The 14,860-nt window shown below is 37.2% G+C and overlaps 1 protein-coding gene across 17 annotated transcripts in view; it reads right to left on the minus strand.

The window, feature by feature from the left end:
* LINGO2 (leucine rich repeat and Ig domain containing 2) overlaps positions 1 to 14,860 on the minus strand; it is a 1,326,410-nt gene that overhangs the window by 502,984 nt on the left and 808,566 nt on the right. For all 17 annotated transcript variants that reach the window (XM_083185685.1, XM_083185722.1, XM_083185607.1 and 14 more), the window contains one exon: positions 4,456 to 4,614. The gene's annotated coding sequence lies outside the window, so the exon portion shown is untranslated. The remainder of the gene's footprint in view (positions 1 to 4,455; positions 4,615 to 14,860) is intronic.

Below are 14,860 nucleotides of genomic sequence, written 5' to 3' on the forward strand. Positions count from 1 at the left end.
GTGGGCAAAGTAAGATAGATTGTAAAATCCATTTATCTGGCCCAAAAATCTCAATATCTGGAAATCCATAAATTGTGATTGCTGATGTATGGGGCCCATTAATTCCATATTTAAAAATATATAGGTTGGCACAATCTGAATGTTTCTAGTTGATTCAGGTTAACTTTCCTGGAAGACACTCTAAGTGGTTTATATGCTAAGATAGTTCAATTCAAGATGGAATGTTGACCAGAACAACCAATCAGAATCTACTTCTTATTTATTTATTTAGCACCTTCTCGAAGATAATTTGGAAATTTACTAAGATGGGAATAAAGGGCCCCTTACACTTGTGAGATTTTGTGAGATTTCATCCAATTTGAGTCAATTTATCTGACGAGATCTGATGTGCCGTCTGACAAAATCTTATGTGACTGATGTGTAGGACACAATCTACAATCCTGTGCCATTGAGTATAACCAAGAGATTGGAAGAGATTGAACCTCCTGCACATAGGATAAATCTCGAGTCAATCAGGTTCAATTTGTTGAGACAATAAGTTGACAAGTGTAAGGGGGCCTTAAGACTTCCCATGTGATGTTGCTATGGGCAACCAATCAGATTGTGTCTACTATCTTAAATCTAGAGGGTGCTAAATAAATAAGTAAATTCTGATTGGTTGCCCATAGCAACATCACATGTGAAGTCTTATTCCCATCTTAGTAAATTTCCCCCAATAGATAGAATCTGATTATACATCAGTAAATAATAGTGTTTTTATATTTTAAAGTGAGTATGTGTTCCTGGAAATTCTAAAGTGTTCCTTTCATACTGTATGACTTATTTACATATACTGTTCACACATCCATGCAGACATGGTAAAAAAGTGTTAGTATTCTTAAAGTGAGCAAAATGACAGAGTGTAAAGATAAGCACTGCATTACCTTTTGAACAGCGTTTTAAATTTGTTGTAAAGTTGAGACTAAATAACATTCAACTGTTAAAACTGCCAGCCTATAAAAATATTACAACACAATTATCACCTTACACAGCAAATAAACTCTCTTAAAATGAACAATCAGCTAGCAGCATTTTGTGCATCTAAATTGAAAGGCCTTAATTTACAGAGTGATTTAGAATGAAAAAATGTCAAACTATTTGCACCATCATTCTTCAGGCCTTAACTCACCTTTCCCATAATCTCACTGGTAATTATAGATGGTGCAGTATTTACTGTAATATAAATTTGAAAATAGATCTGAATATAAAGTTGTGTTCATAAGTTTAGCAGAATTTGTGATTTTCTGGCCATTTGTCAGAGAATATGAATGATAACTCACAAAATTTTCTTTCACTCATGGTTAGTGGTTGGGTGAAGCCATTTATTGTCAAACAACTGTTTTTACTCTTTTTAAAGCATAATGACAACAGAAACGACCTAAATGACCCTGATCAAAAGTTTACATACCCTGGAGATTTTGGCACACAAATTGACACAACCAGGTTTGAATGGCTACTAAAGGTAACCATCCTCACCTGTGATCTGTTTGCTTGTAATCAGTGTGTGTGTGTGTATAAAAGGTCAGTGAGTTGCTGGTCTCCTGAAAGACCCTTGCATCTTTCATCCAGTGCTGCACTGACGTGTCTGTATTCTGAGTCATGGGGAAAGCAAAAGAACTGTCAAAAGATCTGTGGGAAAAGGTAATTGAACTGTATAAAACAGGAAAGGATTATAAAAAGATATCCAAGCAATTGAGAATACCAATCAGCAGTGTTCAAACTGTAATTAAGAAGTGGAAAATGAGGGATTCTGTGGAAACCAAATCATGGTCAGGTACTGTAGACCAACAAAAATTTCAGCCACAACTGCCAGGAAAATTGTTCGGGATGCAAAGAAAAATCCACAAATAACTCCAGCTGAAATTCAATTCAGGACTCTGAAAAAAAGTGGTGTAGTTGTTTCAAGATGCACAATAAGGATGCATTTGAAGAATAATGGGCTGCATGGTCGAGTCGCCAGAAGAAAACTTCTGGAACAAAGTCATTTGGAGTGATGAGACCAAAATTTAACTTTTTGGCCAAAACCATAAACATTACATTACACAAGGCCTATGATGAAAGGTACACCATTCCTACTGTGAAACATGGAGGTAGATTGTTGATGTTTTGGGGATGTGTGAGCTACAAAGGCACTGGAAACTTGGTCAAAATTGATGGCAAGATAAATGTAGCATGTTTTCAGAACATACTGGAGGAAAAATTGCACTCATCAGCCCGGAAGTTGCGCATGGAACGCACTTAGGCGTTCCAACATGACAATGATCCAAAACACAAGGCCAAGTCGACCTGTCATTGGCTACAGCAGAATAAAGTGAAGGTTCAGGAGTGGCCATCTCAGTCTTCTGACCTCAATATCATTGAGCCACTCTGGGGAGATCTCAAATGTGCAGTTAATGCAAGACAGCCCAAGAATTTACAGGAACTGGAGGCTTTTTGCCAAGAAGAATGGGCAGCTTTACCATCTGAAAAAATAAAGAGCCTCATCCACAACTACCACAAGAGACTTTAAGCTGTCACATTGAAGTTGAAGGGGTCAATACACGGTATTAAGAACTGGGGTATGTAAACTTTTGATCAGGGTCATTTGGGTAGTTTCTGTTGTCATTATGATTTAAAAAGAGTAAACACAGTTGTTTGACAATAAATGGCTTCACCCAACCACTAACCATGAGTGAGAGAAACGTTTGTGAGTTATCATTCATATTCTCTGACAAATGGCTAGAAAATCACGAATTCTGCTAGGGTATGTAAACTTATGAGCACAACTGTATATATATGATTAATATACATTTTATATATATATATATATATATATATATATATATACAGGTGTTGATAGGAGAAAACAAACGCGGCACTCTGGGAATTTTTAGAAAAACCGTGTATTGTAGCAAAAATAGCTTCCAACGTTTCGGGGTCTGTATCGCCCCTTTGTCAAGGATTACTGCACAGTAATCCTTGACAAAGGAAGCTATTTTTGCTACAATACACGTTTTTTCTAAAAATTCCCAGAGTGCCGCGTTTGTTTTCTCCTATCAACACCTGTATATCGCTGTTCCAGAAGGCACCTGGGTCAATTACATTGCTGGAGGAGTGCCAGGCCTATTTCTACGTTTATATATATATATATATATATATATATATATATATATATATATATATATATATTCCCAAAATATGTTGGCTGACATTAACCATTCACATATTACTGTTTTAACAATTCAAGATCAAATATTTAATAAATATTGCGCAAAATCCTCATAACAAAAACTTCATACATACATAGCAAATATGTGCTAAAGTATCGCTGCCAGGCATTAATCTCTACAAGCTCATGATGCTTTTACAGATTTCATATGATAAGATAGATAAGGTTTGAGCACATTAAGAGACAAGTGTATAGGAAACAATAGTAATGCTTTCAATATTGTTTGTGCAATAGTATTTAAATTCATACTTACTATACATCAAAGTGTTAACATACTGTATTTGGTATAATTGTACAGGATGACATTTAAAATCAATCTTTTAGAAATTTCAGTTCCATAAATGAAATTATAATAACCAGAAAGTCAATAAAGAGTTGGAATTAGCTATTAATCTCTGCCAAACTTATATATAGCTTAATGTGGAAAAGAGCAAATATTCTTTGCTCCTGGCAACTAATGTATTTTTCAGATTTATAATTTGGCATATAATTAGCATATAATTTGCTTAATGAGTATAAAATGAAGTAGGAACCTTGTACACTAAATAGTTGATTATGTGATGTTGTTGGGTGTAGTAAACAATCTAAATCTTCAAGAAGTGAGTATGGACTATGGCCTTTATTCAGATCTGATTGCAGTACAAATTTGATCTCAAAATGGGCAAAAGCATGTGCACTGCAGGTGGGGCAGATGTAACATGTGCAGAGAGAGTTAAGTTTGGGTGGGGTGTGTTGAAACTGAAATATAAATTGCAGTGTAAAAATAATGCAGTCAGTATTACTACACAGAAACAAAATAACTCACACAAATCTAACTCTCTCTGCACATGTTACGTCAGCCCCACCTGCAGTGCACATGGTTTTGCCCATTTTGAGAACAAATTTGTACTGCGATCAGACCTGAATAAGGGCCTATTAGTGTACAAAGATGGACAGACATATCAGGACTGCCTAGTATTAGCATTGGTAAAAACCCTAATAATATATATAATCTAGTGTTGAATTCATTAGGTGTGATTAAGAAACATGTTTAGAAAAACACAGGCCAGTTAATTGCTGCACATTTGTAGCTTTCAAATAATGTTCATCATTGCAGTACAGTATTTGATTTTTATACTGTATATGTAAAAATGGCACAATAGTCTGTGATATCTGTGAACATGATGTAAATAAATATACTAAAATAAAATAGACAAAAGTGTACTTACCTATTACGTTAATTCTAAAACTCCCCTCCCTCTTTTCGATAATACAAAGCTCTTGGCCACTGGGTGAAATCAAAGCACAAGACTTGATCATGATAACGCCAGCTTGCCAAGGACAGATACATCACTCATGGCTCCCCTCTCAAACTAGTCAAAATGAATCTGAAACAAGAACAGTATTAACTGATTTGGATTGGAAAGTACAAAATGGTTTACCTGTAGTGAAAAAAATTACTGCCATACATCAAGAACATCATTCATAAGATCGTATTGACATATGGCAAATGTCCTTTGACATAGTTATAATCAAAAGAGGTTTAGACTTTTGTAGTTATGCCCAAATTGCTTTTCAACACTGTCATGATTCAGAGAAGCCTTATCAAGTAAGACAAACCACTTCTGCAATGAACAGTGATTATGACAGAAAACAAATGTACCAGTGCAAAAGGTGACCTAGTTGCTTGTTTATGACACAATGGAATGGCAAAGCATAACATGTTTAAAATGGTTTATATTCTCAATGTATCCTTAATGAATGCAAACACAGACAATATGTAACAAGAACGGATGTTAAACATATGTTACCATGGAAATAAAAAAAAAACATTGACCAACGAAAAGTAACACAGTACATACTGTACCTATTGTTAGGTTTTAATAGTTAATCATCTATTCTTATTTCCATCTATTATATACTTGCACCAATTGAACTGTGACCATTTAAAACTCAAACATGTTTAATACAATATGTATTGAGTTTATAAGCAAGGAAGATGGACATTACTAATGAGAATACCATAGTACAAAATAGAGTTCTTTTTGTTTCACTGCTTTAATCGGCTCAGCATTAGCAAGGAGAATAATCGTTAGAATAATGTTAATTTTGTAAGCGTAAAGTCCCTTCTGGACGTTTGCATTGAATCCAAATATTCAATGACTCTTTAGCTTAATTAATTGAAAGTGAATGGAATATGTTTTTGTGTGCTTTGCTGAACTTTTCTTACTATCAATAAAACACCACAACCTTTATCTTAATGACTACATTTGGAACATAATTGGCAAATACTTTGTGAATTACTGTACAGTACATTCTTTTAATATCTCAATTGGGCAACAGTTACACAATATTGGCAAACGATGTTAAATATAAACAGTTTAAACAACAAATTATTGTGCAGAATAGGAATCAAGTGTTCATTAGTAAATCTTTTTCAGTCAACATCCTTAAAAATATATAAAGCAAAATAATTACTGTACTTGAACTGTGTATCTATATTCAATGAAAATACTTCAAATCTTGCAACAATCTTAATATTGTACATTGCATTCACAGCAGGATGATAGAATGAAATTCCAGAATGCCAATAGGGAGTGCTTTAACTGGTCATTATAATATGCTTGCCGCATGGAGCGAGGCACAAGGCCAAAGACTTAATGAGAAATTTTTCATGACCATTAAAGCTAAACCCTACCGAGTTGTAATGCATCTATAACAACATATTTATTGGTTTTCTTGCTAATTTTAAAATAATGGGAAGCCTTTTGTTCTTCGTAAAGATATTTCCAGAACAGAGACAATGATGTAAGGTCTGCCAACACAATAAGTATATTTTTGAAAATTCGGGTTGAGACTTAAGAACAAAATCCCTTTATAGCAAGCTTGTAAAACAAGCAAGATTTAATTTTCTCAGCAGGTTTATCAGAAAATCCATTCACTTTGTTTAAGTCAACAAACAGATGTATGATATGTGAGGTATTTTTCATGCCTAAATTTTGTAGTCGTAAATGTACAGATGTAGTAAAAGTTATTTTAAAAGAGAGGTTAAATCTGCATATGTTAAACACCATCTGTTCAGGTGGATAGGCATAGTAAAATCACTTTGCATTTTCTCTGTTAGGTCTGGACACAAGTGAAATATTGAGTGGAAAATTATCATTTTATGTGAATACTGGAGGGTTTAGTTGGGCATTAAAGGGGTCATGTGTTGCCCGGATATTTTCCAAGGCTTAATTTTTTTTGTATCTTAATAAGCTAAAATGTCACAAGTGAAATAATATTATTCAAAGACAAAATAATTAACTCATTTGTGGGAATTGTAAATAGACTAACCTGCTGATTATAAATTACTTATTACAGTACTTTAAATCTAGACGTATACACACACATACATGTCTGCACAGTAAGATATCTTAATAGCTGTCTACACTTTGCTTTCTATTATACAACAAATGATTAGGCGAATGCTGCTTAGGCAAAAGACCATTTAAGAGTCTTACGTTTTTGTGATTAGGCAACCTAGATTCAGTAGTTTTGTAGCTAGTTAGGGATAAGCCTATTAGTTAGTTTATCGGTGGATGGTTAGTTATGGTATTTAAGGGGAATTTGAATATTATAACTCCCTCTTTTGGATTGGAAGAACAAGCACCTACCCCAACTAATATAGTACAATGGAATTTTTGTGTTCTTTTCAACTTACAATTCAATTCAATTTGATAGGCGGGAAGATGGTACTGGCCATTGGTCCCGTTTGGCATAAGTGGCCATTGGGGGGCACTTACCCCATTGAAATATGGCAGGTGTTTTTTCTTTGCAGGGGGACAATTGGGCACTCCTCAATGGAAGCATCCACACTGTGTCATAGTAAAGGGTGGTGAGACCTTTTCATCTCTCAACCTAACCTTCTGTTTATGCTCACTTCTTCCCCTTCTGTGTCACCCCTGTCTGTCTTACCCTCCACATTAGAATGTAAGCTCTCACAAGCAGGGCCCTCTCTCCTCATGTGCCTTTCTTAGAATATATAAACCTCTGCCACCCTGATGATTGCTTCAGTGTCCTGTCCCCTGATGCAACTATCCATATTTACCATGTACTTGTCCTAAATTGTCTTGTACTGTAATTTGTTATCTGATTTTGCTCATTTGTGTATTGCTAGGTGCTGCTGAACATTTGTGGCACCATATAAATAAACAATAATAATAATAATAATAATAATAATAATAATAATAATGAAACGCAGGTTATGTGTATGTTTCAAATGGGGCCTTTCAGTCACTGTCATGTTCAGCTGGGGTATTTCAGTCACCACCATTTTGTAAGATCTAGTTATTATAATTTTTTTTCTTTTTGTATAGCACTACAAGGGTTTTGCTGTGACAACAATATATATGAGCAAATAACTATTAAATAATGAATTACAGTGCAGGACCATTTAGGACAAGTAAAGATGGACCGCCTTTCATTCATCGGTGGGAATTGCCAGAATGCCCCCAGTCAGTGGAGAGGCGCTCCATCTGACTGGGATGCTCGAGTGTCTCACACTCATGCGCGTCCCAGTCACTCGGCGGCAGGGAGGGGGCGGGCCGACAAACAGCGACCGGGAGTGACAGGGAGGAGGCAGAGAGCTCCATCAAAACGGGGTGCACAAGCGACTCGTTTTCTTAGCGAAAATTAAAAACAAGATAAAATATAATAATTAGTTAAATAATAACAGTTCAATTCTGAAAGTTTTAAAGAATTGGACCAAAATGTAGAAAACCTGCTTCATTTCTTATTCCATATGCACAAAATCAGCTTGTCTATCAAAGTATAGAAAACCTGTGTCCTATCTTTAGTTAAATAATCTTGAAATACAGATTAAGATATAGTTCATCCGAGGCAATGGTACATGATGCTTTGCAGAGTTCAATATTTATTCAAATTATTAACAGGTATTATATGTTTCTGTGCTAATTAATGTTTTTAAAGATGACAGTTTTGTTTTCCATGTTGTCTCTTGGTGGGCCGAGTCTGTGAGCCTACACCATGTGTGAGTTCACAATTTATAATATTGTGGGCAAACCCTACAACAGAAATTTGGTGGAAACTGGCCACTTCATTGATTTTGGTAAGCCAACTTCATGTAATTTGTCATTGATCATATTTTTAGACCACCTAGTTTCCTTTCAATGTGATGTTAAGTTTTGTGCATGTCTAATACTTACTACAACAGGCTGCATATCCAATCCAAAACTTTTCTCATTAGAAGCAACCTGAATAATCTGTGATAGTTGCTTTTTGTTCTCTTGTGCGGCAGTCGTGTATTTAGCATGAGCCTGCATCAAGGTTCCATACAAGCTATTTTTCATTACAAGATAACTAATATATCGGAAGGCTGTGTACACACGGGGGCGATTTTGTGTAATATTGCTTGCAATATGATTGCTGAGCGACCATATTGCCCGCGATGGGAGTGTGCACCGGCGATATATCGCCACGTGTGCGCTCCAGTTTTCTCACCTGTAGTGATCGCTTGTCGCAGGAACATGCTCCTGCGACCAGCTGATTTCTACTGCCGGGCTCCCCCGGCAGTTTCTTTTTCATCTGCGACCATCTCTGGTCGCTGATGAAAATGGGACACTGAGCGATATATCGCTCATCACGAGCGATATATCGCTCAGCTATAAAACCCCCCTGTGTGTACGGGGCTTATGTAATATATGCTGGATATCGCATCATGCAGAAAACCTGCTTCATTTCTTATTCCTAGGCATAGGCAAACTAGGCAATTGCCTAGGGCATTGGCCTATGCCTAGGGGCAGCCTCCTCAGTGGTGATCAGTGGGGGGGCATACATTTGTCAGCGCCGCTGAGCTGAACTGCCTCCCGCCCGCTCGCTCACCCGGCACCCCATGTAACCGCTGGTGCAGGTGCTGGCTTACAGATGCTGCCGTCGATGTATGTTCACAGGGGCTACGGAATGGTGTTGCTGCTGCAGCCTGTCATACTGTATGACAGGCAGCAGCGGCGCTGGCAGCACTAGTATCTCCAGTGTTAGGAGTCTCCCCCTACCCTCTCCTCCGTGCTGCCCTGTCATGCTAGCAGCAAGATTATACAGACAGGCAGCATCTCCATCCCTGGGTCCCCTCTCCTCCCTCCCATCAGTGTAAACACAATGACACCTGACCTCTCCAGCTTCTTGCTCTGAACAGGAAGTCATATGGTGCAATGGAGGAGCCCAGCATAGAGGAGAAGAGGAGAGCAGAAGCCACAGACACCTCAGCACAGATAACAGCGGCTCAGGCAAGTCCTGCTGAATATGGAGGGGGGGGGGGTGCCAGTAATATTTGCTGGGAGGGGGGTTGGTTGTCATTAATGTTTTGCTGGGGGTGACAGCACTGTTTACTGGGGGGGGGGTTGTCAGTAATGATGTTTGCTGGAGGTTTGTCAGTAATGTTTTGCTGGGGGGGGGGGTGTCATTAATGTTTGCTGGGGGGTGTCATTAATGTTTGCTGTTTTTTTTTTTATTAATGTTTTGCTGGGGGGTGTCATTAATGTTTTGCTGGAGGGGTTGTCATTAATGTTTTGCTGGAGGGGGGTGTCAGTAATGTTTGCTGGTTGTCTGTGTTTTGCTGTTCGTGTGTGTGTTTAAATATGGGTCACTAAGTGTTGTGTAATGTAACTATGGGTTAGTACGTACTGTGTAACGTGAGTATGGGTATGGGTCACTACGTGATCTGTGATGTGAATATTGGGCAGTACAGATGGTTTAATGGTTAACCTTACTGCCTCACAGAGTTTGTATATTCTCCCCGTACTTGCGTGAGTTTCCTCCGGGTACTTCAGGTTTCCTCCCGCAATCCAAAAATATACTGGTAGGTTAATTGGCTCCCAAAAAATTAACCCTAAAATATCTGTGTGTGTGTGCGTGTACATGTGGTAGGGAATATAGATTATAAGGGATTATATCAGGGATTGATGTGAATGTTCAAATACTCTCTGTACAGGGCTGCGGAATATGTGTGTGCTATATATGAAACTGTTAATGAATAATAAAATAAATATGGGTCACAGAGTGTAGTGAAACATAATGACATTACACAGCTCGTAGTGACCCATATTTACATTAAACACCACATAGTGACCCATATTCATATCACCCATATTCATATGTCATGCTCCTGGAAATCCTGTCGCCAGGAACATGGCGCCCATGCTGTTTGAGGACACCTCTATTGCGCATGCGTGAATCACCAGAAAGTGGCCATAGCAGACATTTTACCAGTGATCTTTACCGATGTGATGCTTGACCGAGGGAGAGGTGAGTAGAATGAAATAGGTGCACGGTGTACAGTGTGTGGGGCCCCCTGCACCCAGGGGCATGTGTGTACTGCACACCTTGCACCTACAGGTATTATAGATATGCCAGTAGAGGGTGAGTGTTGCTGGCTGCTGCTGGGATCTGTGCTGCTACGTTATGGGTGATTTGCTGGGTGATAGATGCTGGGTCAGAGTTGGAACTAGCAGCAGTGCTAGGGGGGCACCAGCCAATTTTGCCTAGGGCATCTCATTGGCTAGGGCCGGCTCTGGCATCGTGTGTGTTTTTTGTGCAAAAATACTAGCATTAACATGTATTATTGAGTCATTTATAACATGAGCACTGTGACCAAGAACTGTCGCCTCGTCAAAATATCTTTTACAATTTACAAATATCTTTTACAACTAGATCAATGCTGTTTTGCCTCCTGTGGTGTATCTACATTTCCAGACTTTTATAGTGTTAATAATGTTATTATAGTTTATATGTTCACAGTTGTGTCCCAGTCATAATCTATATCCAATAATTATACTTTGTGCTTGTCATAACTTTAATAAATCCATTGAATCCAGGCCCCACCAATACCAATAAGTAAATTTTTAGTGAAAGTGCCAAGTATACCTGAAATATCACAAACCCTAGTTTAGTCTCAATTTGCATTGTAAACTTGCTGTAGTCACACTGCTGCCACCAAAAAGTGTAGGGGGCAGGACTGCCAAAATAGGCAGGGACCCCTTTCCCCTCTTGATCCCCCGGAATGCCTGGTAAACCCTCAGGAGTCTGCAGCACTGGCCACACTTATAACCTCTACATTGATTCAAGGAAAATGTGAAGTCCTTGAACGCCCCCCCACCCTGATGGCTGGCGGGGTCACAGTAAACCAGTGGCATTACTAAGCTAATAATACATAAGGAATGTAATTATTGCCCATTTTCTTAGTTTCTAATTCAGATAGTTATATAGAATGGCCCAAATGCTTTAAGTTTTCTGTCTACAGTTTTCAGAACAATGTAGAACTACTTTGTGTCTCTAAACAAGGCTGGAAAGGTATGTGGTCATTAGGTCGACAGTCAAACAAAAGGTTGGCATGCATTAGGTCGACATGATAAAAGGTCAACACAAGCAAAATGTCAACATTTAAATTGTCAACATGAAAACGGTCTACATGATTTTTTCTCAATTTTTTTGTCAAAACTGACTTGTTCTTATTTACCATAGCACTAGGCATACAAGGAGGATATAAAAGTATAATGAGCGCAGCGAGGCACCGTACCCGGAGCATGGCGAGCGAACGCGTTACACTCATACAGTGTCCATGTTGAAATCTGCCGACATAGACAAAAAAATGAAAATCTCATGTCAACCTTTTACCCATGTCAATCTTTTCCCCTGTGGACCCTTTGCTTGCGTTGAACTTTTGACCATGTTGACCTTTTTGCTGTTTCCACCTGTTGCCAGTCGAGCAATAGTGGTCAACTTATTGTTGACTTAATGAACCACACCCTTCAAGGGAAATGTCCCATTGATTGGTGGAGGCAAAGAGCCAGGTAGTGGATTTATAGTATGAAACGTTGCTGCCCTATTGAAAGCAAGAGCTCCTTGATGTAATTTCACAAAGTATCCAAAGTAAAAATAAAATAAAACACAGGTACAAAACATTGAAGTATATTTATGAAACAAAATCCATAGTTTAACTCTTTATTATGAAGAATATATTTTGGGGTTGTCCAGCATGTATCCCAACCAGTTATAATTGAAAGCATGGTTACAGTGACTTAAGTGTACTTGAACAGTGTTTAAGATATTTCAATAATTTATTGTATTTAATTATAGTAGTAATATAACTGTTCAGTTGTAGTAAAGGCAATATATTCCATGATTGCCAAAGCTGGCATAAATACTCCATTTATTACAACATACAGAATTGCTGCCTCAATACACTATTTATTTAGAGAAAATCCTGAATTAGTTATAGAGAACAAATGTATATATCACCGTATCAACATGAAATTGCTGCAAGCTATTTCAAACAATCAAATGCTTAGTTAGAAAAGAATTAAATGCTATGCTAGCAGAAAACAAACGTGAATTAAATATATAGATCAGATCAATATATATTGTAATGGTCACTGGAGTAGGAAATTCATTACATGGGTTTGTAGTAAACAGGTCAAGGCTATTAAAAGTTGAATCATATGAATTTTCTCTAAGATATAATACAGATAGGACTTCACCATAGTAAGACCAATGTCACAGCTTTCAATTCTTTGGAGCTAATAAAACAGATAGCATGATCTTTGCAGCAGCATATTGAACAATATATATCCTACTTGGAAATATGTGTCACCAGCGCATAGCTTACTATGCTTCAAAGTGACCTTGCCTTTTTATAATCCTTTTATCAGAAATACCTTCTGACATTCCATTATTGCAACTGGATGAATTATCTACTTTATTCTGCAAATAAATAGGTTTTTTTTTTACACTAAGCAATTTTTTTTTTAAATCAATAAATATGTCTGAGCATGGTTTTATATGAAGAACACATAAGTGGCTTAGCATATTTAGATCATGTTAATTGAGCTATATATATGTAGAGTATTTTGTTTCCTGTTTTGGAGGGGTGTGTGAAAATTTTGTTTTATACGTGCCAATAAATTTCAGTAATGAGCACCTTCTCCATAAGAAGTAAATAATAACTTCCAAATGAGATGTTTTACAAATTATTTTCTGTATTTTGTGGTGTCTAATAACAGTCTAGGTAAGTTGAGCCTCCTTGAAGCATTGCTATTACTGTAAGCAGGTCATATGGACCCTGAGGCTTCCTATTAGTTTATGCAACACCCTCCCCTTTTCAGTCATTTTTTTGAAAAGGGCAAACACGCACTGCTCCCTTGACTAACTGGTAGTATAGAGTTCGAATTCACATGCCTGAGATTGCAAGAAAATGACAGAAGTTCCCTGTTATCGAGAAGATGGTTGTGGATTCTCAGAAAATTTTGTATACCTGTTTACCGTCTAAGAACACCCAGGATGCTCCCAAAAAATCACGCACCCGGAGATTTGCCCTGGAAGAATAGTCAAGTTTCCCAACACGGGTGCATCCCATGACCTGGCCAGCCACTTACTGAGTGAAGTGGGCATTCCAGGCAGTCAATGACTTGAATTAGCCACACCCTTACTGTACTGTACTGGTTCCTGCACTAGTGATTTATTCCCCAGAGAAGTAGGTAAGTGTAAAACTAGAAGTCCGCACAGGTTTCAGGTCCGGACCTTTGGAAACCTGAGTGTTGACCCTAGGATTGACACTTCCTACATACTGGGTATTTTATTGTTTTATTGGTGAATAAAATTATTTTTACTTTAAAATACTGGAAAAGATACCGTTATATGCTTTGAACCATCAATCCTATCGTGAGTACGGGTACGCCATCTACCCTTAAAAGAAACCTTGATAAGCTTATAACATATTTTTATGAGTGATTTGGGGTACGCTTATAGTACACCAGCTAAAAGAGAACAAAATAGAAGTTCTGTCTGCTTATTGTTATTGATTTACACATTGGTTTCCCTTGTATCCTTTTTTATATATCTACAACGGACAAATAAAGGGAACCAATTTCTGAAGAAGAGAGGAGCTAAAGATCTACTAAAAGGGGAGTATTCCTTTTATATCCTCTATTATAGGAAATCCTATACCAATTAATGAAGTCCGTGAGGAGAGCTCCCAAGTCCTGAGTAGACTACCCATTTTTTGGTTCACTTGACAAGGGATAGGGGAATATATCCCATTACTAAGGATAAGCGAGCTCCAACCATATTAGCGCTAAAAGTTTCTCTAAAACCCTTAGAATCTTTCTATGATAGATGTTGCTTTGCAATTTGAAATATATAGTAAATAGATAAAATATTCTGGTGATTTTGATATAATGCTCTAATGTAGAATATTACACACTTTTTAAAATCTCTATGAAAAAAATTATGTTTACACATTGGTACTTTAAAAAAACTAAAATGGAAGATACGAAGTTACGATTTTACTTGTCATGTGTGATATATATATATATATATTTTAAACTCAATAAAATTTCTTTAAAAAATGGAAGATATCTAATTGTACATAACTTATGTAACAAATTAAATGATCAGCTATTATCAAAAGTATAATTATCTAAAATAATTATCTAAAATAATTATCTATATTATTATACTGTGGGGTACACTTGCAAAGTGGGCATGTTGCCCATAGCAACCAATTAGCTATAATTCCTCTATGGGCAACTTTAACCACTTTTCAATTTTAGAAGCTTTAGTAAATTTACCCATGTGTGTCTC

The sequence above is a fragment of the Crinia signifera genome, chromosome 1 (assembly GCF_055691185.1).
Source record: "Crinia signifera chromosome 1, ASM5569118v1, whole genome shotgun sequence".
NCBI classification, from domain to species: domain Eukaryota; kingdom Metazoa; phylum Chordata; class Amphibia; order Anura; family Myobatrachidae; genus Crinia; species Crinia signifera.